This window comes from Sceloporus occidentalis, unplaced genomic scaffold (assembly GCF_023333645.1).
Source record: "Sceloporus occidentalis isolate IW3139 unplaced genomic scaffold, rSceOcc1.0.p SCAF_2, whole genome shotgun sequence".
Lineage (NCBI taxonomy): Eukaryota > Metazoa > Chordata > Lepidosauria > Squamata > Phrynosomatidae > Sceloporus > Sceloporus occidentalis.
Window position 1 is genome coordinate 117,522,420 of NW_028316982.1, and position 27,349 is coordinate 117,549,768.

Below are 27,349 nucleotides of genomic sequence, written 5' to 3' on the forward strand. Positions count from 1 at the left end.
GTTTCAGAGGTGGTGAGACCCTACAAGAAAACCCGCACATTTTAAAAAGCCACCCCACATAAATTTTAGCTCTGAAAAAGACATGCCTTAGCAAAGGAGGACGTGTGGTAACCCTAGTTTGACACAACTGTCATGTCAAGAAGAAAGAACCACATAAGTTGGCAGTAGCCTTTACTTTCCAGCAATTATCTCGCCTCCTATACGGTCTTGGTATTCATAAATGGGCACACTTCATATTGGCAATATACAAACTGTTTCTACTTGTAATATTTACAGTCTGAAAAGATATGTTGAACTGGAATGAGGAAGCTGGCTGCCTGAAAGCATAAAGCTAATGCATTTAGATATAACTAATTTTCATTTATTCCCAAAGTATCATAATAATAATACTGATGATAAGTAGAGCACCTCCTGCCTGCTTTGGGCACAGCTCATTCACAAATGCATGTGTTCTTCTAACCTGCTGAAAAACCTGAAGAAACAGATCCAATCTACTACTAGATAAAACCTTTGCACCATTTCAAATGCAATGCTTTTCTGATGTATTCTGTTCACACATTCAGCTGCCAGTCACTAAAACGTATAGTAATCATGCGAAGAAAAAGCTAGAGGTGCACATGTCAATATGTGAATTGGCCCTTACTCCTAAAAGCTTACAGGCAGAGAAATGTGGCAGAGTAAAAGATAATTATCAGTATCTTGTCTTTCACTGTCAGCAATGGCTCTTGTATATTTGAACTGCTTGGGGACTGGATATTTCTCTGTTGTTACTGGGAAATTCATACTTTAATTGCAAAAAGGCTGTTTAATACTGAAGGGGAACAGGACACCACCCATTCCCACTACTTTGCATCTTCTTATCAATTCACATATGTCTAGTAGATAAGATTCTACAATTCACAGGCATGTATTAACTTTATCCGTACAGGGTTTTAAAGGACCTTGCATACCAAGGGACTCTTATGAGCAAATTAATAGTTAAGAGTCATGCATTTAAAAGCCTTGTTTTAAATCAAGTCATAAGTAAATTTTAGATGTCTCTATTCCAGGCTGGCATTAAAGCATGACAATTCAGTAATAACGCAGTAATTATTTCAGAGTTCCACAAAGAATATAATTTGCCTTTCATAAGAGGGTGCAAGCCCCCACTGGTTACTCTGTACAACGACTTTTTTTCCAAGCAAGGACAAAGCTTCCCAATTATTTCCCTAGAAAACCATTCATACCACAAAATGCTAAGAGAATTATGACAGCCTAGAGACTCTGCATAGTTCCAAGTTTAATGCTACATCTGATTTCAGGACAAACCATTTGAAGGACACTGTTTTAATTTAAAGGCCTGAGATAGTTCACAGTTAATCCCTCATGATAAAAAAGGGGGGGTCCCCTCTCATTCTTTCACAATGAACCCCTCCATCTGAGTTTACTATCCCCATATCCAAAAGACTCCCACAGAATAATAATAGCAAAGTACATATATAACTTGAGTTCACATTACAGTCACAGTCACTAATGCAGGGTTGCTCCTACTTAAGCCAAAGACAGCTCCACCAGATACATACAAAGCAGGACTACAAAAAGAGGAAATCACCTGGCTGGCCCTCATACGTAAGGATGCCATATCCCGGTGGCCGCCGGGAAAATCCCAATTTTGGGGGCCCCTCCCGGTCCCGGTCCAGTCTGGCCCCCACCCATGCCTTGGTCCCGGTCCAGGGCCCACGCCTGCGGCCATTGCCGCTGCCGCTAATGCGGCTGGCCGCGGTGCCAACCCGCCTCCTCCTCCTCCGGCTCCGCCTTCCTCCTCCTTCTTGGTGGCAGCAGCAGCGCCGCCGCCACGCCTCCAGCGCCAGGGCTTTCCCGCCCGCACGTGCGGGGGGCTCTAAAGCAGGAGCTCGTCCCCTGCTTTGGCCAGCCAGTCATTGGCCGGCCGGCCAAAGGGGACGGGCTCCTCAGCGCGCACCGCCCGGGCATCAGCAGGGGCCAACGGCGGCGATCGGGTTACAAGTCATGCTGATCCGCATTAATTAATAAGTGAAATTACAAATAAAATGGTCAAGAAAGGCAGTATATCTTTGGAGACCAGTTAATAATTACAAATGTTTAAAAGGTAAAACATTCCAATTAGAGAAAGATCTTTTACAAGAAGATAACAAGAAACAGTGGAAATTTGATTTGCAATATTGGGGTTCCATCACATATTACAAATTTTAAACAATATTGGTTAAATCTACACGAGGCATCCTCTAAATTCATAAAGTGTGGACCTTCTTCAAGTTTTTATAACGTTCAGGCACAGCCAAGATTGGCCCTAATTCCCTGCTATATGTACTCAAAGTATACCTACTGGGTTTCATTGTTTTGGAGTTTGTACTTTCTTAGTTACTTCTGTATTTCAAAATGGTTTTATTTTAGCCACACACCTCCAACAACCTTGCAAAGTAGTTCTGTAACACATTTCCATTTAATATAACAACACGAGAAGCAGCTTGTAGCCAGTGGTGTCACTAGGCTTGGTGTCATGACCTCCTCCAACACCACACCATGCAGAATCCTTAGTAATTTTTTGTACTAATCTTACCCATCAATAGGAATTCATATATATCACTAAACATAAGGGTAATGTTTGTGACATGAACAATTAGCAAAATTAAAGTTATACATTTAAATTACATTATCATATGTACAGCCTAAATGTATATACTTTGATGTCATAGAATTCAAAGATATAGCCATGTTAGTCTGTAAAATCAGTATGTAGAGAGATCTTGTAGCACCTTTGAGACTACCTAAAGAAAGAAGTTGGCAGACGTAAGTCTACTTCCTTACATGCATTTAGATTATTTCTTTACTTAGTCTCAAAGGTGCTACAAGATCTCTCTACATAATTTCATGTGGTTAAAGTTAAAATTTGGTAAGATATGACATTTTAAGAGAAAATTTAAAAAGAATATATATATATATATATATATATATATATATATATTTAAAAATCACAAATTATGTAAGAAAATTACATAAGTTTAACTTCTCCTGCATAGCTCAAACCTGTGCACACTGGAAATAGTCCTGCATGTGGTGTACTGTTAAGATAGAGCAGGAAGATATATCCCCTCCCAGCTTGTCTCTTCGTGTTTAGTTAACTGTTTGAAGAACTTAGAGTTTGATCCATGGAAACCCATTCCTCATCTTCACACTGACTAGGAAAAACATGCTGTAGTACATCAGAGGCAGATGTTTGACTGCAACATCCATCAGCCCTAGTTAGCATGGTCAATGGTGTGGGGTGAAGGGAATGGTTTGATGACAGCAGAGCCTCAGGTGGCTTGCCTCTGTTCTCCACAAAGGGAATCTGCTCATATGAAGAGGATACTTTGCAGTTTAGGTCTGTTTATGCTAGAGATCTCTAAATGCTGTATACTCATGGCTATATGGCATAATAAGCTTTTTGGAAACAAAACCTGACAATCTCATTCTCTTCATACCACACAAATGGCACACCTCCCCAAGTGACATGGAATAATTTCCAAAACCTGCAATGCTAATGGCAAACTGCCGGCCCAATCCAAGCCACAAGTGCTGCAAACAAAAGTAAGCTTGTGTTTTGTCTGCTGCTAATAATGCTGCTTCACTTCATTAAAAGCCGCTTATAATTTTATGCGCTCTTGTTTGATTAATTAACCTCTGGTTAAAATGAATGAGCTCTTGATTTAGGGATGCTACTAATGTGACACTGGTGAGCCATGGATCACACGTTTCCAATCATCCCTTTTTATTACCAGTCTTCTTGAATCTTACCAATGTGGTTTTCAAGCTCTCTCATCTCTCTCCTTCTGCATTCCCCCTGCCTCAAACCTAGCTACAATGGTATGCAAATGCTATTAGGGTGATGAGGGGGAAGATGCCATAATCCACAACTGACCTAAAAATGTACAAGCCCTCTGCAGTCAAGAGTCTGTACCATCAGTGAATTAACAGAGATCAGAAGCACAATGTGGGGGATGCGGGGAAAATGAAGAAAGACACACAATGTGTACAGAGTTGAATTATTTGCATGTGTAAATGCTAAAGGCTGGGATTTATTTTTGCACAAAGGAAGAGGAGCCTTAGCAAGAGGAAACGACTTCTATAGAAAGGGGGGAAAACCCATTCTAGTCCACATTAGATGGTCTATACTTAAGAAACAGACTAAGGGGGAATACAGACTGGCAGTTTTTGCCGGCCTGCGTGCCAGTAGGGTTGAGGGAGGGTAGAGTGTTTACATGTTCCTAGCCCTTCTTCCTCTAACGGGGTGCCATTTTGGTGCGTGCCCGTTTACACAGGGTGCGCTATGATGACGTCCCTTGTGCGCAGTGTCCAAGCGGTGCTGTGCACAAGGGGCGTCATAGTGCCATGCTGGGGTGTTTATGGTGCCGCTGTAGTGGTGGAAATAGGAGCAGTGTTTCGCAGCTCCTTTTTCCACCAGGTTGGAGCGTGGCATCTGGTTGCCGTATCCCCAACCCAGTGCTTTCAGGAGCTGCATAGAGCCACCCCTGTTGGGCTGTTTGTACAGCCTCCAGGTTTCTACTAAAGAGCCTCATTTTGAACATGTGAAGGATCGACAACAAGCCTAAGAGCCAAATCAGATTACTTGAGTACTACTACGCCTTTCCCCACATGCTAAGCAAAACACAAGAGAAAGATGCATAGGAGTAGTTGCTATAGCACTTTCCTTCAGGAAATTTTACCATGCAGAGGGTTGTTCTAGCCCAAAAGTACCCTTGCAGAAAGATTAGCTGCTAACCAAAAGTTTACAGTGTCTTTTTTTCAGCCATTCTGTGCAGCAGCAGATTAGCCCCAATGTGTTGATGCACATATTTAAAATTATTTATATATCAATGCTATATCTCACCTTTCCAACTCAAGATAGCTAACAGTGAATTTCAAATTTTAAAAACCGACAAAAATTAATAAAACAAATGCATTCAAAATATTAAAAAAACAAGTTAAAAATACAAAGAAACAACAGCTCTTTCAACTATGATCCAATTTAGATTTCAAAAGCCTGTGAGGATTAAAAGGTCTTTTCCTGCTAGTGGAAGGATGGTTCATTCGCTAGGAGAGGCCAGGAAACAATATCAATTGGTTACAATCTGCAGAACATGTTTAGGGCTTGCACAGTTTAAAAGTTAAGTCAAAGTGGTTTAACTTGCAACTTCCATGCTTTTTATGGCATAAATAAATCTGTGAGTACCTTAAATGTTAACTCAGCTCTAAAATAGAAGGTTTTGGGATCCTACAGTTTCAGCTGCTGAGAACATACTGCAGACCAATTAAGTTTTCCTCAGTATATCTTTGACCTCCCAAATGAATGTAATATACAGCCGATACACAAAGCCTTCAACAAAAATCGAATGAGGATAACAGGTGGCCTGGGGGTTATTCACACTCACAGACCAATGCTTTTGTTACATGTTTTGTACCAAAGAAGGATTGAAGCCCAGTAGTTGTCATAATAAGTACAGTCTATAAACACCAATATGAGCTTTAACCTGATGCCACTGTGGATGGGCCATAAAATAATCAGAAAATCCTACAGGAATCATGTTAATTCTGCTGGCTAGAACACACACACAGTGAAGAACAAAATACATCTGTGTACATTCTTTCCTTCCCTCAAAAAGGAGTGCAACCAGGGGCCATTGCATATCATATGATGCAAAATGTGCCCAGAGAGGCCTCAAATGGTTGAGGCTTCCTTTACCAGAAAGTAAGCACTCCTGAATACAGTCAAATTTACTTCTGGACATGTGATATGCAGAATTTCAAGGTAGCATAGATTCTTATTAGACAAGTACACCCTTAATTCTGTTCTAAAAAATACAGTCCAAGACAGCTTTTCCCAAATAAGTAGGTATGTACACATAAAGAAAACATCAATTTTTGTACAGACTCTGTGGCCTGTTACAGACTGCCAAAATAAAGCTGCTTCGGGTCTCCTTGGAGGTATGCTGTTTAAATGATGCATGCATCCTAAGAATCCGGAAGCTGCACCAAAGCTGCACTCCAGTGCTGAGGAATGGAGTGTGGCTTTGGCACAATCTCCGGACTCTTAGGACCCATGCATCATTTAAATAGCATACCTTCAAAGAGACCCAAAGCAGCTTTATTTTGGCAGTCTGTAACAGGCCTGTGTTTGTGTCTCTGTATGTGTGAGCACACATGCACACCTTCAAGTCACCTGTCAACTTATGGCTAGGAAGGAGAGAGTAAGAAAGAATTTTGTAAATTAAAGAGAAGTCAACATTAGCCCAAGAGTCACGCGGGCTCCAGGCTTGCAGGATACACTAAAAGTTTGGAGGTCAACAAGCCAGAGCCTGGTGTACAATGGTGGCTTATCAAAGGAGTTCCAGAATTGTGGCGCAACATGCCTTTGAGAGGATATATTCCAGTAACAGAATGGCAGCTTACATACAAGTCTACCCCCTCTTCCAACCTACAACCTGCTTTCAATATTTCAGCAACCTAATTGACAAAGAAAATGTCGCTTTATGAGAAAGACTACTTGGCTTACGTAGGCAGACAGACAGCATTCTCTTTACATTTTAAAGAGTCCAAGTTTAAAGAGCTCGGGCCATTTCACATATGGATCTTGTTGAAATCCTTCCCACAACCCTGCAAAGTAGGTCAATGTTGTCACTTCCTCATTGCCACTAAGAGGAGAAGGCTGAGGGAGCAGGGTCATCTGTCTCAGGTCACCCACTGATTTCATGGCAGAAGGAGAAATGAACTTGCTTATTCACAGCTTAGCCTCTTGACCGTTTATCCCATTTTATCCCTAAAGTATTATTGTTGTTGTTGTTGTTGTTGTTGTTTATTTATACCTCACTTTCCTCCCAGTACTGGGACTCAAGATGGCTTACATATCTAAAACACTCCAAGTTAAAACACTATAAATATGCAAAATGCAAATTTAAAAAAAAAATGATTAAACAATACAAACAATTAAAAACATCACATTATTAAAATTTACAGTTTTAATTGTAAAACTGTTTTTTTAAAAAAAAAAAACATTTAAAAAAACCAGCATCCCTGTTATGCAAAAGCCTAGTGGCATAGAAACGTCTTTACCTGCCACTGGAAGGACAGAAGGGATGGAGCCATCCTGGCCTCCCTAGGGATAGGCTGAAGGAGGGTTTTGCCCAAAGTCACTCATTAAATTTGGGATACGTACTTGAGATTCACCACATCCAAGTCATACATCTAACCTATGCAGCTAACCTAACATTTTATGTCATTTTAAATTTCTGAGAGCCTACAGAGCTAAGAATGGGGTAAGAGCAAACAGGCAGCATATTACCAAAGTAAAGCATTTCAGTCCCCAGGACTGCTTTCTGATTGGGCAGAGCTACCTTTCAGACATTTTCATACTGAATCTATGAGACACAACCTTGGCATTACAGTAGCTCAGGATGACCCACTGTAGTAGCACGGCTAATATTCACTAACCATGGATCACCACACAGCAATAGCACTGTTATTCCATTTTAAATGAAATGCTTCCATCTCATGGGAACCATGACAATTAAAGTGGAATAACAGCACCACAATTGCATAGTGGGACTGGGCTTCGGGTCAATATCTAGGTGCAAGCCTACTTGAAATTGCACAGATACTAGAGGAAGTTTGTTTGTTTGTTTCACAACATACTGTAGAAAGGAAGCTGATTTCTCCCCAATAAACTGCTGCTACACCTTCCTCCACAGAAATTCCACAAATGGTTTGAGCCAGAAGTTTCCCAGCTTTGAGTACATAGTCTCAGCCCCTACACAGCATCAGTTCACTTGTCATGTTCTCCCTCCAATATAACAATAGCATACATTATTTAATATCTGAAATCCAAAATAGCATAGAGAACCTGCTTGTTTTGGGAAGGGCAAGCTGTCACTCTTCTATGACAAGTAGAAATATTATCCCTGCAATTGCCAGTTGATCCTTTTAGAAGGGGCTACCACTGATTTTCATTTAAATCATAGTTAGAAAACATGTGACCCTCCTGATGCAGTTCTATTGGTCCCAACAGCCCTACCTAGCATAGCTAAGATGTAGGAATGCTGCGGTCCATGTGCCTGACAATTCAAGCCAATTACTGAAATTCTTGGTGGGATACAACTTTTTTGAGACATTTTTTAAAAAAGCCCTTCCTCTTGCCAAATTTTTTTTACTATTATTATTATCTTATTATTTAAAAGAACATTGGTGAAATTTTGTGTACAGGTGGTCATTTCTTTCTACACTCGTCCCTCTATATTTGCAGCTTTGATTTTTGCAGTTTTGAATATTCACATATTTTATTAATATGTTCTCTCTGGGAATATCTAGTTCATCCAGTGCAACTCCATGCTCAACTTTAACCAAAAGTCACACTGGCAAACCTACAGCTTCCTAGACAGAACACTCCGCTAAGCATTTGTAGCTCCTCTGGTGCAATTCTGTGGTCAATGTCTGGCAGATGTTGATCACAGAGCTGCACTGAAGGACTTAGAGATTCCTAGAGAGGTATTCTCTCAGATAAAAACATAAGTGTTTTCATTATTTGCAGTTTTTCCACATTCATGGCGGTCCTGTGCCCCTAACTTCAGCAAATGTGAAGGGATGAGTGTAATTTTAAAGGAAAGCAACCATATAAGATTCCTGCAGCACATTTTTAGCACTCCAAAATAACTATATTACAGTGAAGGATTGGAGTAGGCCACAGATTTTTTTTCCAAAGCTTGCTTAGTGCTTTCCATATGCAAAAAGGCTAATCTTATGATGATGCTTGTGGGATTTCTCGCAGGCACAAATTCTGAAATAAACATGTGATTAGAAGTTTCACTTTCTGGGGAGTCACTGTGTAAACACTAGGTTTCCCTATATAACTGCAATCTCCACTCCTCCACTCACACTCCCTGCCTGCCACACATATTCATTCTTATCAGTAAAGGATCACTCAGAAGGCAGTTGTACAGTGCAGCAGTGCCCTTAGAAATGGTTTACACTTGCTGAATTAGGAAATCCAACTCCAAACCTATCTCAAAGGCTTTCTTTAAAAACAAACCAAGTTTAAAGTAAATATTCTGTTGAAATGCTGCTTGGGGCCTCCAAAGCTCTGCCCTTGATTTATGTAAGAGAAGAAAAACGCAAACAAAGGAAGCTTAGAACACTGAAGGATAAGTCATTACAGACATTGCCAGAGTGTCACACCTGAGATATGTTAGCTAGAAACAGTGCCACCTTTCATTTTGTAAACAGCTAAGCTATAAGGGAAGGTTAAGAAAAAATTAAGAGCTAGTGTGGCATAGTGGTGTGAATATTGGGCTGCGACTCTGGAGACCAGGGTTCGATTCCTTGCTTGGCCATGAAACCCAGTGGGTGACCTTTGGGAATTATCACATGCTCTCAGCCCCAGGGGAAGGCAAGGGCAACCTTTTTCTCAACAAATCTTGCTAAGTAAACCACATGATAGGTTGACCTTAGAATTACCATAAGTTGTAAATGACTTGAAGACACACAGCTACAGCTAATAAGAAAAAAAGTAGCTACTTCTTTTTAATTGTGCTTTTTAAAAACATTCTAAAGAGAATGGCACCCTCAGCAATGGAAAGAAGAGAAAGAGTCTAATCAGACGTCACTGGCAAACAATTTCTAATACAAAGAAACATCTGTCTGTGGAAACTTATTGAAGCCCAGGCTTCAACAAAGGGATCCAAGAACTAGAAATGAGACTTCACTAGTGATGCTTAGTTTTAACAAGGACTGCCACCCAGATACTCAGATACGCCCTGACATGCATACTTACTCATCTGATTGCTAATTCTAGAGATTGCTGAGGTCTGGTTGAATTTGGGGTCTTGCTCTTCCAGATTTTCAGTCGTCTCCTCTTCCCCCAAACACTATTGATGATTACTAATCCCCATGGCTCATGGAATCCCTGCCTGAAGGAGAAAACACTTATTCTTTTTAAGCAAAATTTGGGGGACCACTTGGATGGCTTCGACTATTTTTTTTAAGAGGGTGAGAATGGGAGTGGCATTTACTTCTCACTCCAGAGCTTAGTGTCCTTTGCATTCGACATGCATTCCTGCATAAGGAAGTAAGAAGATAAAAGAAAGAGAGAGACAGCAAAGGCATGTTAGGAGCTTCAAGGGAATCCAGTTGGTTCCACAAGAAACCTTATGTAAGATGATTCTCAATTGCTTTTTCTGAACTTTAAGCAGAAAGGACATGCTCCAGAAGACCTGCTGCTCTGTCCCCATACACAAATGCCCAACTATATGGGATGTTTTTTTTGTGTGTCTCTCCTCCAAGTTCATCTGGAGTGCATGTTGTCACCTTATCCTCTTCCACCTATGAAAGGGATGTCTGATACTCATGTCCTCTTCTTCAACTTTTGGATTCATCCAATTGTGCTTTTTAAAAAATGTCATTATTGTTATTGTTGTTGTTGTGTGCCTTCAAGTTGTTTCTAGCTTATGGAGACTCTAAAGTGAACCTACCAGAGGATTTTTTTTTTTTTTGGCAAGTTTTGTTCAGAGTGGGATTAGACTTTGCCTTTCTCTGTGGCTGAGAGACAGGGACTTGCTCAATGTCACCCGGTTGGTTTCCATTTCCAAGTGGGGATTCGAACCCTGGTATCCAGAGTCGTAATCCAGTGCTCAAATCACTGTACCACACTGGCTCTCTATTGTAATTGTTAAATGTCTTCAAGTCAATTCTGGCTTGTAGCAATCTAATCTTGGCAAGATTTATTCAGTGGAGATTTGAACTGCCTTCCTCTGAGGCTGAGAGTGTATAATTTGCCCGGGCTCATCCAGTGAGTTTCCACTGGTGACTCAAGCCCTAGTCTACCAAACCCATTTTTTTTAAAAAAATTAAGTGATGACATAATACACACATAAACAATAAACATATGAAATATTTAACATATAAAACTTTTGTTGTTGTTGTTGTTGTTGTTAACTGCCCTTGATTCACTCTCGACCCATGGCAACCGTCCTAATGCTCAACTCCTGCAAACTCATACTCATGATTTCTTTAATGGAGTCCATCCATCTTGCATGTGGCCTTCCTCTCTTTCTACTTCCCTCTAACATTCTTAGCATTACTGTTTTTACCAATGATTCATGCCTTCTCATGATGTGTCCAAAGTAAGACAACCTGAGTTTTGTCATCTTGACTTCTAGGGAAATTTCTGGCTTGATCTGCTCCAGGACCCATTTGTTTGTCTTTTTGGCTGTCCGTGGCATCCTTAGCACTCTTCTCTAGCACCACATTTCAAATGAGTTTATTTTTTTCCTATCCTCCTTCTTAACTGTCCAGCTCTCAGATCCATACATGGCAATAGGGAATACAATGGTTTGTACAATACTAACTTTTGTGCTCAGTTGTATATCCTTGCATTTTAGTATCTTCTCTAGTTCTTTCATACTGTCGTTCCCATTCTTAATTTTCTGATTACCTGGCTGCAGTCTCCATTTCTATCAATCTTTGATCCCAGGTATGAGAATTCTTTTACTATTTCTATTTCTTCATTGTCTAATTCAAATTTGTGTAGGTTCTCTGTGGTCATTATTTTTGTTTTCTTTATGTTCAACAATAGGCCTGCCTTTGCACTTTCTTCCTTGATCTTTCTTAGTAGTTGTTCCAGGTCTTTGAGGTTTCCTGCTAGTATTATGGTGTCATCAGTGTATCTCAGATTGTTGATATTCCTTCCTCCTCTTTTCACTCCTCCTTCTTCTGTGTCCAAGCCTGCTTGTCTTACAATATGTTTTGCATATAAGTTGAACAAGTAGGGTGATGAGATGCAGCCTTGTCAATGATTCTGTTTCTCCATGTTCTGTTCTGACAGTAGTCTCTTGTCCTGAGTACAAATTCCTCATCAAGACTATCAGATGTGTTGGCACTGCCATGTCTTTAAGGGTGTTTCATAGTCTTTCATGATCTATGCAGTCAGGGGCTTTGCTATAGTCTATAAAGCACATGCTGATTTTTTTTAATCTCCCTGGTTTTCTTCATTATCCATTATATGTTTGCAATATGGTCCCTAGTGCCCCTTCGTTTCCTGAACCCTGCTTGGATCTTTGGAATTTCTCTCTCCATGTATGGTTGGGGTTATGTTGAAGATTTTTGAGCATAATTTTGCTTGCATGGGATATTAGTGCTATGGTTCTATAGTTGCTGCAATCTTTTGTGTCTTCTTTTTTTGTGGATGGGGATGCATATTAATCATTTCCAGTCTGCTTCCAGTCTGTTGCCCATAGTTTTGTTTCCATATCTGTCGGCATATGTTAGCACCATAGTTGACTGTCATTGTGGATTGCAGCAGCTCAACTGGAATATCATATGTTCCAAGTGACTTGTTTTTTTGCCATTTCTCTTATTGCAGCTTCTACCTCGTTTTTTAGAATTCAGGGTTCATCTTCATATGGCTATTCATTTGGTCAAGATTATCTTTGCATCTTTCCCCATTCTTTCTTTATTTTCATAACATCTTTCCCTCTCCTACTCTCTATTTCTAACCTTTCTAACCTTTTTTTTAAAAAACGCTCTTCTTCTTGCTCTTCCCTTTATATCTGTCTCCATCCACTTTCCTTCTGGTCTTCAACTGATATCTTTTCTCTCTTCCTCTACCAAACTCTTTGTCTAACATTCAATCCATTATGTTGTATCTAAAAAAATGTCATTACTATGCTAAAGAAGTATATACAACTGATTTTTCTTATTATTAGATGCTAAATCATTGCTTTGTCAACACTGCACACAGTTAAAATGGAAATATTTTTAACGACTACTAAATATTACTGGCATCTTCTTCAGAAGGACCTTCAGTTAAAAACCAGGTGCAAATTCAGGGGATTCTCCTCAAGCTTCCCATGAGGTTTCCTTAAGAACAATCTTTTTCTCAAAATTACAGTCAACTCACTGAAGTCATGCATAAAATTTACATTTTGCTTACAAAATTGAGAACAAAACAAAACAAAACTTCCACTTGAAATAGATCTACAGTTATCAAACTCTACAGTATTACAGGCATGACTGATATAATTTGTGGGGTAAAAGGAAGGATGAACAGGTACACAAAAGTTAACTTTCAAGAACAACAAAAATATTAGCACACATGCAAACTTGTGTTTTAATTTTTGATTTTCTATCCACCCTTTCTCCCAGTGCTCAACCCAAGGCAGCTTACAACATGAATTTACACATGTCATTCATGCCCTAACTACTGGGTGTAATAAAATAGAGAGAGTTTTTGTCATTCTTCCTTGTCTGCTCATTGGCAACGTTTATTGCCATAGCTTTCTAAGGTCATCAGCAGTGCAACAGTTGCTGCTATGTGTGTCTGACACAGACCCGAGAAACCAGATTTTAAAATTGTGGACTTAATAGAAAAACCTTTGGCTTGTAATATTTATTAATTAATTAATTTAGATTTATAGCCCATCACACCCCATATCTCAAGGGGACCTAGGATTTTGCAAGGCCACAGCATCATTGATCAGTGTTACAGTCTCATTAAGCATTGTCAAGCAGTGGCATCATGAAGAAGTGCAAGTGGTGTGGCTTGCATTGTGTGACACCCCAGAGGAGAAGTGATACCCTGTCAGGCCCTCCCAGCTTGTCACAACAGTATAGGTATCTTCATAAGGAGACCTCCACCACTGTGGCAAAGAAAATGGCCAAGTACCTCTCTCATGGCTTTGCCACAGCAACACAGACCTCTGCTAGAAGCAGACCTCTACCACTGTGGCAAGGGAGAGGGCCAAGTGTCCCTCTCGCAGCTTTGTCATGGTGACACGGCCAATAGTTAATGTAAATTAAACCCACACTAACACTATATTTAAGACATTCCCCTCGAAGAAGACTCTTTGTATATAATCACGGATGTATTTATTGGAACAGTTGGATTTTATGATTGCACTGTATGTTTTTATCAGGTTGTAACCCCGCCTCGATCCGTAGGGAGAGGCGGGGCAATATAAATATTGTTGTTGTTGTTGTTGTTATTATTATATTTCCAAACCATGCAATTCTATGCATATCTATTCTATGTATGGTATGGCACATTTCTTGTATTTTGGCTGATGACTATGTAAAGCACTGTGTAAACTTATGGCACTATATAAATAATCTCTCTCTCTCTCTCTCTCTCTCTATATATATATATATATATATATATATATGACCTTCATAATTTCAGCATTGTCTATTTCCCTTCCTCTCAGCCAAATCACTTCCTCCAACCATTTTTGTTGGCATTCTGACTCTACTCTGGTTGACATAAAAAAGAGTGACACTACAATCGCAAGTCTGCAGGATCTTCCCACCTCTGGCAAAGCAAACAAAACTCTGTGCCCATGGACTTGTATAAACGTTTATAGTAAATAGGGTTGTTGTTTTTTTAATTTATTTAACCCTATATAACATCTACCCACATTGTCCAAACACTTTAAATGGGCATGCCCAGACAAATGAGAGCAATTGTAATGTACAAAGAACACCAACAATAAGAATTGAGAAGTTCTTTCAAAAATGTTGCACAGCATTTTCGCCTGTGAGTTGCAAGGTAACATTTGTACCAGATGGCTTTCATGCGGAAACATATGGTACTCATCTAGGTTAACTAGTACAAAGAATTTTCTGGTTTGGACAACTGATGACCTCCATTGAATTTTGAATATATATATATATATATATATATATATATATATATGTATGTATATGTATATATATATATATATATATATATATATATCTGCCAATATAAAAAGCAGATACAAAAACGACTTCAAGTCATACAGAGTTGTTCTAAGGCAGTATCAAATATTATTGCTGGATAACAACTTTTAAGTTGTTATAAGTCAATCTATAGATGCTATTGCTTCCCATCTAAAAGTTTCATTTTTGTTTCAATCGCAAATAAAATTATTATATTGCAATTTTAATGGAGATGTACTAATTTTGGAGGCCATTTGGATTTTAAAATTTCCATTTCCATGACTGTCAAAGAAAAACACGTTATTCAACATTTACTACTGTATGGCGAACATGAATAGTTTCATAATCTATTTGTACAAATTTGGTTGTGATTTTCAACTTGGGCTTTAAAACTGGTTTGTATTTGGCAGAAGGCCTAATGGCAGTTTGTGTTTAAAAAAAAATTAACATTAGTTTAAAAACTAGTGAAATGTGTGACTTCAAGAGGATTTTTTTTTCTGTTATAGAGTTGGTGTCAGCCATATGGACTACTTCTGTTTGTTTTGGGATCAAAGTTGAAAGTTAGGTATATAAAGATTTGGATTCAGCAGCTACAGAACATTAAACCACACAAAATAATTGTTCTCAAACAGACTTTGAAAGGAGTGGGGAGAGTACAATCATTCTGATTAACAACTAAGGGCCAGAGAGAGAGAGAGAGAGAGAGAGAGAGAGAGAGAGAGAGAGAGAGAGAGAGAGAGAGAGGTGCAGCTTTCATAGCACAGCATAATTTATAATTCAAGTGCTCACTTATACTCATCTCAGCTGAGCAGGTGAATTTCAAAACTGGCAGCAACTCATGCTAGCCTTACTTCACTGTAACTCATACAAGTTAAGCAAGAATCAATAAGAGTTTAAAAATGATAAAATCTGGTATTGGGGAGATCACTCATAACCTAAAGTTACCCTATTGATCTTTCAAGCTGGAAAAAAAATGCTAATCATTCCATCACAAGGTTATAATAAGCACTGTGCTCCCACCATGATAAATCTTGTAATAAAATGTTCTTGCAACTTTTCTTATCCAGTGAGGTTTTTTTTTTAATTATTTTATTGGTAGAATGAAATTGATACATGTTATTATAATAAATTGATAAAATATTGATTAAATTCACCTTACAATAATATATAAAAAGACTTTTACATTATATTCCCCATACATATAATATATCCCTTTATATTCCATTCTTTACTACTTTATCTAACTTTAATTCATATTTCTTTTCATCATATATTTTTCATAATTCCCCCCTTCCCCCAAGTGCTCCCCATCACCCGAGCCTGTCTTCTTATTACTCTATCTCCAGAATTGTAACTCTTCCTCTGGTGGTAAAACACCGCCTTCTTTTCCTAACCAGTGAGGTTTTAATGGTGGCTAACCATGTCTAAGAAACTGGGAGTAGGCCATGGCCTCCCACTGTGCCTGGTGCTACGGTAGGTGGGACATGAGCACTCTCCCCTCCCCAATTTTTCTTATGTCCCCAAATACACAGTACTGCAGTAACTTAACCCTTCAGTTGAACATTTAGTAACATAGCTTATGCATCCCAAGAACATGGGCAGGCAAAACTCCCAATGCAAACAAAGCAAAATAGGAGTTCTGAGTATAAATGACTTTCAGTGCTTCACTCTTTGCAGTGCTGAAAACGTAGGGATTGATGGAACATTTCACTAAATGCAGAGTTCCTACTGGGGGGCAATGCCCTAATTTTATCCCCCTGCCCCCATAGTTATACTCCTTTCTCCTGTTGGCCTTAAATTTACATCAACACCATGGTTAGCCATGATTACTGTTCACTCAGGCTCCTTCCTTGCCCAAAATTCAAGCTGTTTAACAAACTATAGTTAAATAGCACTAACAACTGGTGATGTCAATGGTTATATAATGCTTGGCCATTATTAAGGCCAGCAAGGACAGTTTTGTTGGGAGAGGATGGAAAAAACCATTTGAGTCTCGTCCAGCATTATATTATGTTCATGCTAGCCCCCCAAAGCTGTCTCTATACGACAGACAAACCAGAAAGCACATACAAAATATATCCAGAATTTCATTTTAACATATAAAAAAGAAGCTCTTAAAGGAAAGAAGGCAAGCAACATGAGCTAAGAAGTGATGTAAGAATAAAAATCTGCATGAAAACTAATTCAGACCTCACCTGTCTTTCCCACATGTCCCACAAGGAAATGTAAAAGGCAGAACGCCTAAGCGGGAAAATAATTACCTTTTAACTCTCTGAAGATGCCACCTTCAGTTAGGCTGCAGAAGCTCTTAACACCCAGGGAGAAAAGAAGGAAGGAAGCTGAGAACAAGGGCTGTATCCACAGTAGACAAGGTTTTTCCTAAAAGAGAGAGACAGGAAAATAAATTAACCCTCACTTTTCAAATTTAGAGTATGGGCATCCCTAGATGTAGGAAAGATAACACAGACACAGGCAGGATTTCAGATCTTTAAGAATGCAATCACATCATAATAACCATTAGCATACACTTTAACATGTTATAGATTGAAATATTATAAATTAGGTTGGTATGTATATTACTAGAATAAATTTCAACGATTTGTTGTAGAAGTACTTTTGCAAATTTGACATTTACTACTCCAAGTCAGTGAGCAAGAGAAGCCAGTGTATCTTTACTGCAGAGATAGTAAATTTGCATTGCCTTTTTTTTTATATGCAAAGTGCTTTATGACCATAAACTGAGTCATTCCTTCCACAATCTTTTCAGGCATCATTATAATTCAGGTTTTACAGATGCAGAATTGAAACATAGCTGAGGTGTATTTCTCAAGGCCACCCAAAGAGATCCTCACCAACATTTTACCAGTCCAAACCCAAAATTCTAACCAGGAAGCCAGAGAGAGAACTTTATTCAACTTGCTAAACCTGGTCTGTGTTAACATAATAAAAAGGGAAGGAAGAGAGAAAGTGTGAGACACCATAATCAGTCATATAAATCAAATATATCTCTCTCAATTTACTTATTAAAACACTTAGACGCTTTAGGCAGCATTATGATGAAAAGTCTTCCCTGACCTTAAGAAAAAGTCAGAGACTTAGGTAGCAGAGCCAGTTAATAATTGCTGCACTAGTTAAATATGAAGTGCTAACTATTTGCAGATGTACCTTTCCATCTATCAAGAAATAAAAAGGGGAGGCAGAATAACATGGTACCGCTATATAGTCTTCTAGTATTCTGTACAAAAAGAGACAACACAAAGGGGAGGGGTTGGTTGGTTTCTATTGTTATTTTTTAAAACTGTGTTAATCTTGAGTTTGTGTGTTTTTAACTATATGTGTTTCGTTGTATTCTGTCTTTTGTAAATGTCTTCAGCCCCGGCCTGGGAGAAAGATGGGATATAAATCAAAGGATTGATGGACGGATGGAAGGACATTTTTTCCATGTGAAAGGAGACAGATAAGTGGATTATCATCTTTGAGTTGACCCACCTCTTTGGGACTATCACTGTTGCCCACTCATGTGCTCAGTCTATCTGGGCCCAGCCTCCACTACAACCCAAAAGAGAGCCCATGGCAACTGCAAAATGTTGCTCTTTCTCCCTCTGGGACATGAATATGCAGAAGGAGCAGAAGAGCCAGGAGAATCAGGGAGCGTGGGCGGGGTGGCAGGTGCCCAACAGTGCCAATCCCTGCCATCAGTTAAAACCACCACTGTAGAATAGGTCACTATTAGTATCATCCCTATATTGTAGATGGAAGCAAGCTGGGGGGAAAAGCAGCTACACCCTAAAGCTATCTGAAGCCGTCAGCTTAAGCTCATGACTGAGGGGCAATTTGAACAGAGGGTTTCCCAGCTCACTCTCTTAAGGCACCATTCCTATTTATACTTACTTGGAGAGGTTTTGAGTAAACACTACTGAGCCTGCAACCACTACGAAGTTACAATACAAGGGAGTAAATTGTGCTGAATAAAACTAGGCTTGCTTATGGGTAAATATACATATACTATGCTCTTAATGTCATTGTAATACTTTAACCGCAAAGAATGCAGAGAAACTGAGAGTATCGAGATTGCAAGGGTGGAAAAAAAAAATTCAAAGCTATTGGGAAAATGGTTGAAAACATATTTCTCAAATGTTGAAAAACCCTGACAAGAAGAATCCTTGACTGATGAGAAGACATTATTGGCAGACTTCAAGGAACCCAGTGGACATGCCACCCTAGCAAATCCACACAACCCTATGAGTACTGAGCATGTTCTTGCAGGTCTTATGTACCAACACATTTTTCCTTAGCTTGCAAGAGTATGGAAGTTCAGCTTGGCCTGACATGCACCTATGCATGCAGACACCCAGCTTGCCACATGTAAGCAAACAGAATTAGAGAGCAGCGCGTTCGGCATGACAAGAGAACCCAAACATTCAATCTAATCAAATTTAAGTGATAACTGAAGAGAAAACAGCTGTGTTCACAATCCTCCTACAAAGATCTGCAACTGTAAATTTTTTCTAATGGGTTTAGCCCAATCATTTCCCTAAGACATACCATTAGCAAAAGAAAGCCTGCAGCCAGACCAGCATGAACCAGAATTTCATTAATGCTCATGCTGAGCACAGTAATTTCTGGTCAGAGCCTGGACCTAGAGAACCAAAATTAAAGCAGGTGCTTTAGAAGGTGGGTTTGATTGTCCTGAATATTTGATTACTCAGATTTATAGCCTACTACAACCCTATAGGCTCATATCATATATTAGAGGTTTTTATATACCACTAAGAATGCACACTAAAGATGCACATATTCTATTAAAATAAATCCTGACACCTTCACTTGACCACTAAAAGCCCATCTCAAATCAAATCATTTGAAGAGGCTCTCAAATAGACCTCAAGTAGCAAACAAGAACTTCACACAGCATATCTTTAGGTCATATTAGGTGCATGTTACTAGTAGTTTCTGTGCCAGGGAAAAAATGGAACTTTACCTGTCTCTCCCACCCAGCAACTAAGGGACAGCATGATGCTTCCCCTTTTCTGGCCAGATCAGGGCCATCACAACTGCACACTGTGGCTCTAATCTGGCCTTTTCTAATCTGCTCCTTTTTGCACCCTGGAAAGGCCGTATAGTTGCGATGCCACAGCTATATGACGCTCCTTCGGCACTGCATTGTGTGGATGTAGCACCGGAGAAACACCATGACACCACATGCCATGTGGAGCAGCGTGTGGCGTCATGCCACCTTGGGGGGCAGAGTAAGAGTGTGTGTCACGTGGATGCAATACCTTGACTCTGCCCCCTGGTCAGTCTTAATGGCTGGTCTGAAGAGCCCCAAAGACAATAATAAATTAACACTGACTGCAGACCTTTGAGGACACTGCACCATTTATTTCAAGTTCTCAAACACATACAGTCGGCCCTCCTTTGAGCTTACGCGGAAGGCAAACCCTGGCAGAAATAATGGGGCATGTACTCGTGCCATGCATCCTGTGTGCCTCTGCGAGCACGCACCCCATTATTTTCTATGGGGCTTGAGCATATGCTTCCCCCCCCCCCCATATGCGGGGGTGGTGGTGGTCCAGAACAGATTCCCCACATATGGGGAGGGTGGACTGTAATTGTCTCTTGTATTAGGAAAATGGGTATCTCATGCATGCATAGGACTGACATGAAAATAGACTGGGGCAGGGAGGAAGAACATTTAAGCATCCACGGTTTGAAAATGTTCAAAGAAAGTATAAATTTCAAATATCAAACCTTGATTTTCCATTTTTTATAAGGGACACTATTTTGCTATGTCATTATATTTAATGTGACTTGAGCATCCACAGATTTTGTTATCCACTGGGGATCTTGGAACCAAACCCCAGCGTATAACAAGGGTCCACTGTACTGTATGAAGAAATGAAAGACAGGAACTGAAGTCTGAAGCAAAATTAAGGGAATACATTAGTACCCCCACTGAAAAAAGAAATAACTGGCAAAGTCAAAGTTAACAGAATAAACTCACTCCAAGGAGAAGGGGTAGAGTAATTCCTAAGAAGTAAAAGAATTTCAAGTAACACCCTGTGTGAAAAAGACAGTGGCATTAATACAGTTGCTAGTCCCAAAAACAGAATATGCAAAACAAATACAACATTGAAAGGCAAAAAGTGGCATCAAATTTCAGTTTAGCAATTAACTAATAAAGCCTAACAAAGGTATGCCGGGGGTATGTGTATGTGTAAACTATGTGTATATACATTATTATTTTTTTTAAAAATAGACTTAAGACATATTATGAGTATATCGAACAAGCGAGGAGCGAGGATGTCAGCAATAATGTGGATGGTTCATGCTGAGTAAAAGGAAGAGAAACAAATGGGTGGGTGATATAAATGGATCATTAAGATGGGGGGGGGGGGGCATCTGTACAGTCCAGCCAAGTAAGAATGTACAATGAAAAAAAAATGAGAAAGTGGAGTCCAGGTTGAGATTCCTAGCATTGATAAATGTCAAAGGAAGAGCAATTTAAAAGATAGTGGAGGGAGGGAGTGAAATGGGTGGGTAGAGGAGATTCTGAATGTTAGAAGAATTTTTTTTTTAAATCGAAACACTACATTGAAAATGCATTATTGTCACATTCTCAGCCTCAGACAATGGCAAAACACCTCTGATCATGTCTTGCCAAGAAAACCCTGTGATAGGACTGCTTTGGTTGAGGTCACAGTGAGAAATGACCTAAAGGCACACAACAACACCACAGCCATTATTAACGATAGTTAAGGATCATGCAATAGTACAAAGAATAAGTCTAACCTAAAGAATTAAAAAATACAAAAAGGCAGTAAAGTGGCCTCTGAGATTTATAAAACAATTACTCATTGAGTATGTCCTATACAAAATGCTTCAGACCAGAAGTGTTTTGGACTTCAGATTACTATCTTTTTGGAATATTTGCACATGCATAATGAGATATTTTGGAGCTGCAACCCAAGTCTAAACATGACATCCATTTATGTTTCATAGTACACACTTTACAAGCATGAATAAGTACATTGAACCAGCAGAAAACAGAGGTGTTGCTATCTTGGCAACCCATGAAAAACTTTTAGATTTTGGAGCATTTCGGAATTTTGGATAAACTGGTATTGAGAGTAAATATGGATCTAATGAGGATCTTAGGGTGCCTGGGAAGCTCTCATGCGGGGCACAAATGGAAGAAAATAAATAAGATAGAATTTGGAGATATAAGTCATTGTCTACAATGACAAAGGCAGTTACTGTCAGCCCTCCATATCCAAGAATTTTTCATCCACAGATTCAAGCATCCACAATTTAAGGTTATTCAAAAAATTATATAAATCCCAAAAAGCAAACCTTGATGTTGCTATTTTACATAAGGGACTCAATTTTACTATGCCACTGAATATACTGGGACTTGAGTATTATTATTATTATTATTATTATTATTATTATTATTAACCTTTATTTATAAAGCGCTGTAAATTTAATTCTGGTATCCACAGGGGGTCCTGGAACCAAACCTCAGCAGATACAAAGGGCCCACTGTACTGTTCAAGTGGTACTTAGCTGCTACTTGTGCTCTTTAAGATTACACAGAAATATGATTGTCAGACAAATGTTTGAGGTTATAACCACACTGGTAGATTTGAACACACGCAAGTCTGCTGTCCTGAATTAATTCCATTTTGGCTAGAGATTCTTGACTGGATTAACAAAATAACTAATCAAAATGTATATGTTCAGTCAACTGTACCAGAAACAAAACGAACAGAAAGTGTCAAAGGCATATGTGTTTGTACATGTATGCATGTGAATTAACAGTACAACAGAAAAAGCATTGTAAAAGAGATCAGATTATAAACATGTGTTTCTTCCCAAAAGAAAAAATCTAGACAAAAACTATGGAAACGTGTTTTAACAGTGGAAAGATCACTGTCACTTCAGTCCGGTACCCAGTGTCCCTCACCACAAAGTATCTGCACTGATAAGCAGATTTTCACAATATTCCCTGAATAATATTTACCAACATAGTATCAAACTTCCTTTTCTATCCAAGAGTCAAATTTAAAGTCCTGCTCAATTTGGGGGTATATTTTTTATTAATACAGGAAACAGTGAAATGATGCATCATAAAACATCTGTCCTGAAGATCAGTCTTTGGTTCTGCCAAATTATATATTCCCCTAACAAACGCCTTTGGCTTAAAGTGAAAAGTTATGGTTGTAGGTATAACCCTAAACCATGGATAAATATTCCCCCAAGTCAATTAATTAAATTGTTTTGTACTTTGGCTTTTACTCTAATTAAACACTACAGCATGATCCTACTAGCCACTCCACTCCCTACATAGCTTATCACTAGTGATCTGGAACTACATACATGAAATATAGGCTTTGATTGTGTCAAGATTAGCAAATAACAGATTTACAATGTAGTCTTAAGCACAATTAGCACATCTGTACTAGACCAGTCATATGAATCTACATTGGAGAAAGGAGATCTCCATGTGCTTAATTGGCTTAGTCCCAGGTAAGTGAGATATTTATTTTAGAGGTGGTCAGAGTGCTGCGTATGGCTCCTGACCTCACTTTTTTGTCCCCTGAAAGCCTCCCAGCAATTCACAAATACTCACCAACCAAATCCCATGTTTTTTTTTAAACTTTGGCATTATTTGGGGGCAACTTTTGCCTGAAATTCATGCAGAAATTCCCCAAATGCATGAAAATACATGAAAACACTCCACTCCCGGCCACAGCAACTATTTCATCTTCCAGAAGCAGCACTGTTTCCAAGAGCAGCCCCAAGCTATGAATCTGATCTTTCAAAAGGTGTGCAATCCCATCCAGAACAGCCAAGAGCAGCCCCAAGCTATGAATCTGATCTTTCAAAAGGTGTGCAATCCCATCCAGAACAGCCAAGAGCAGCCCCAAGCTATGAATCTGATCTTTCAAAAGGTGTGCAATCCCATCCAGAACAGCCAAGAGCAGCCCCAAGCTATGAATCTGATCTTTCAAAAGGTGTGCAATCCCATCCAGAACAGGTTGTAACCTCGGACTTTTTTTCTTACTGAGCAACAGAGCTTCCCTCTTCTCTAGATTAAGTCTCAATTTATTCACCCACATCCAATTCTTCACTGCATTCAGACTCCAGTTCAGGACATCCACCCTTCTATAGCCACAACATACTGATGATGCCCAATCTTGAAATGTCAAAAGACCTCAAGCAGCAACTTCATGTAGATGTTTAACAGCACAGAAGACAGCTCTGAGCCTTGCAGTACCCACAGATTAATGGCCAGGAGGCTGAACAATAGCCCCACACACTATTTTTTTGAAAACATTTAGCCATGAAGGACCAGACCAGTGCAGAACACTTAACCCTACCCAGGTCGCATAACAGCCATAAGGCCCAGAAAGATACTGTGATTAGAATAATAGAATCATAGAGTTGGAAGAGACCACAAGGGCCATCCAGTCCAACCCCCTGCCATGCAGGAAATCCAAATCCAAATCAAAGCATCCCCATCTAGCCTCTGCTTAAAGACCTCCAAGGAAGGAGACTCCACTACACTCCGGGGGAGTTTGTTCCACTGTCGAACAGCCCTTACTGTCAGGAAGTTCTTCCTAATGTTGAGGTGGAATCTCTTTTCCTGTAGCTTGCATCCATTGTTCCGGGTCCTGTTCTCTGGAGCAGCAGAAAACAAGCTTGCTCCCTCCTCAATGTGACATCCTTTCAAATATTTAAACAGGGCTATCATATCACCTCTTAACCTTTTCTTCTCCAGGCTAAACATCCCCAGCTCCCTGAGTCGTTCCTCATAGGGCAAGGTTTCCAGACCTTTCACCATTTTAGTCGCCCTCCTCTGGACACGCTCCAGTTTCTCAATGTCCTTTTTGAATTGTGGTGCCCAGAACTGGACACAATATTCCAGGTGGGGCCTGACCAGAGCAGAATACAGTGGCACTATTACTTCTCTTGATCTAGACACTATACTTTTATTGATGCAGCCTAGAATTGCATTGGCCTTTTTAGCTGCCGCATCACACTGTTGACTCATGTTCAACTTATGGTCTACTTGGACTCCTAGATCTCTTTCACATGTACTTTCATTCAGCAATGTGTCTCCCATCCTATATCTGTGCATTTCATTTTTCTGCCCTAAGTGCAGTACCTTACATTTCTCTGTGTTGAATTTCATTTTGTTAGCTTTGGCCCAGCTTTCTAGTCTATTCAGATCATTTTGAATGTTGGTCCTGTCCTCTGGAGTATTAACTATTCCTCCTAATTTGGTGTCATCTGCAAATTTGATAAGTGTGCTCCCAATTCTGTCATCCAGGTCATTGATAAAGATGTTGAATAACACTGGGCCCAGGACAGAGCCCTGTGGGACCCCACTGGTCACTTCCCTCTAGGAGGAAAAAGAGCCATTGTTGAGCACCCTTTGGGTTCAGCCGGTCAACCAATTACAGATTAGTAGTACCAAAACCACTGGGAGGTACAACAAAACAAAGGGATGTACTCTGTACCATCAGTTCTTTGCATAGATCATCCAACAAGGTGATCAGGGCATTTTCTGTTCCATAATCAGTTCAGAACTGGAATGGAATGGATCCATGTGATCAATTTCATTCATGAAAGCATGGAGTTATGCTCCCACCACTACTCTAAGACCTTACATAGAAAAGGAAGATTAGAAACTGGCCAACATATATCTAGGATGTTAGGGTTCAATAAAGGTGAACATACATAGGTTTCTACAAAATAACATGATGCAACTTTCAAACAGGATTGCACCCTTAGATTTAAAGCAGGATGGACAAACTGTGAACTGCATGCGGCTTCTAGGAAACCCAGTACAGCCATGCTTCTCCCATAAATGTTTTTCTTTTTACTAAAAATGTCCCATATTCCTTCTTGAGCCACGGTAGAAATTTGTTGTGTTAAGATGAGTGGAGCTGACCTGTTTCAGACCCAGAATGGTTTTATTCACAATCCGAGTAGATTTCTGATCTTTCTTCATTACTCTCCATTTGTTCCACAATGAAGAGCAAAACAGCAACACATAGTTTATACACACACACACACACACTGTTTTATGCTCCTGTCCACACTTCACCTATAACAGATGCTTTTACCACTAAACCTGTGATTATACTACTACACAGGAGTTCTAGAGCAGTCAATGTTTAAGTACAGTCTGCCCTCCCGATATGCAGGGGATCCATTCCAGACCCCCCCTCCACGTGTGGGGAAAAGAGCATATGCCCCATAGAAAATAATGAGGTGCGTGCTTGCGGCAGCGCATGGGGCGCCTGGCACAAGTACATGCCCCCATTATTCCTGCCAGGGCTTGCCTTCTATGTAAACTCAAAGCCACGGAAGGCAAGTCCCGGCATTGCATAATTGTCACTTGCTATTTGATGTTCTTTTGTTGCCTGTTTTATTGAATCATTTCCTGTATTGCTATGTATTTTAGATGTATTATCCTACTAGAGAGGCAGGCTAAGTCCAACAGGCCTCCCTGGTAGAAGATTAACCATCCATTAAGAAGCCAAGCCCATCTGCCTTGGTCCAGACCTCAGAGGTAGAGAAGAACTGCTGGACCTCATCCCCTTCCCCGCCACCACTCCCTTCTCCTTTTGTGTCATGTCTTTTTAGATTGTAAGCCTGAGGGCAGGGAACCGTCTAATTAAAAAGATTGTATGTACAGTGCTGTGTAAATTTACAGTGCTTTATAAATAAGGGTTAATAATAATAATAATAATAATAATAATAATCATATAAGGAGGGCCAACTGTAAAATTCTCGTCTCTGATTCAATGCTGAGCTTCTACCATAAGAAGAATTTAGGAGGACTGTTATTCTATGTCTCACCTTCACCCAAAACATCTACTTTATTATGAAGGAATTACAAGACATGCTACATACATAGCAATAGCTTTGGGGAAAACAAAAACATCCACCCATAAGCTCAGTATTTTATGGAACAGTCTCTTGTTTTTATGATGTCAAGACTTCCTGTTTTAATGTGAGTTTGAGAATGCCTGATATTTGACAAACCTTCTTCCACTGTAGTTATGAAAGACTTCCTTGAAAGTTTCTCCCCACCATGAAAGTTGGGGAAATAGACAATGACTTCAAAGGTCAGATACATTTATTGTTGGAAGAAACAATAGTTTTTTTTGTTGTATCTACAAAATGACCAAAGTTCAAGTTTTCTAATACAGCCAACAAGAAAGAAAGCTATCTCTAAAACTGTTATTCGGTGAAAGCTATAATCCCTTCCTACATGTGTCCTTTTTAGAAGCAGCAGTTCTGTTTCCCAAACAACTGTGTTTCCTGCCACCGACAGCCCATAATGTCTGCCAACTATTTCTCACAGAGTTGGTAGACAAACATCTGACCACAGAACACTCCAAGCCAGTCCTGTGATGGGACAGAGTCACTGGCTGCCTGCAAAACTCACTTCCTCATACCAAGATGACCTTCTCCACATAACCACAAGTTTGTTCCTGGGGAAAAGGAAACATTTACAATATGATGCTACCTCCATATCATATTCCCTACAACTCAAATTCACTCTTCACTTGCCTGCATCTCTGCTTGCTTTCCT

General features: G+C 39.6%; 1 protein-coding gene across 5 annotated transcripts in view; it reads right to left on the minus strand.

The window, feature by feature from the left end:
- The window catches only part of ZMIZ1 (zinc finger MIZ-type containing 1), a 455,177-nt gene that overhangs the window by 346,252 nt on the left and 81,576 nt on the right, over window positions 1-27,349 (minus strand). For all 5 annotated transcript variants that reach the window (XM_089510695.1, XM_089510694.1, XM_089510693.1 and 2 more), the window contains exon 2: window positions 16,998-17,115. The gene's annotated coding sequence lies outside the window, so the exon portion shown is untranslated. The remainder of the gene's footprint in view (window positions 1-16,997; window positions 17,116-27,349) is intronic.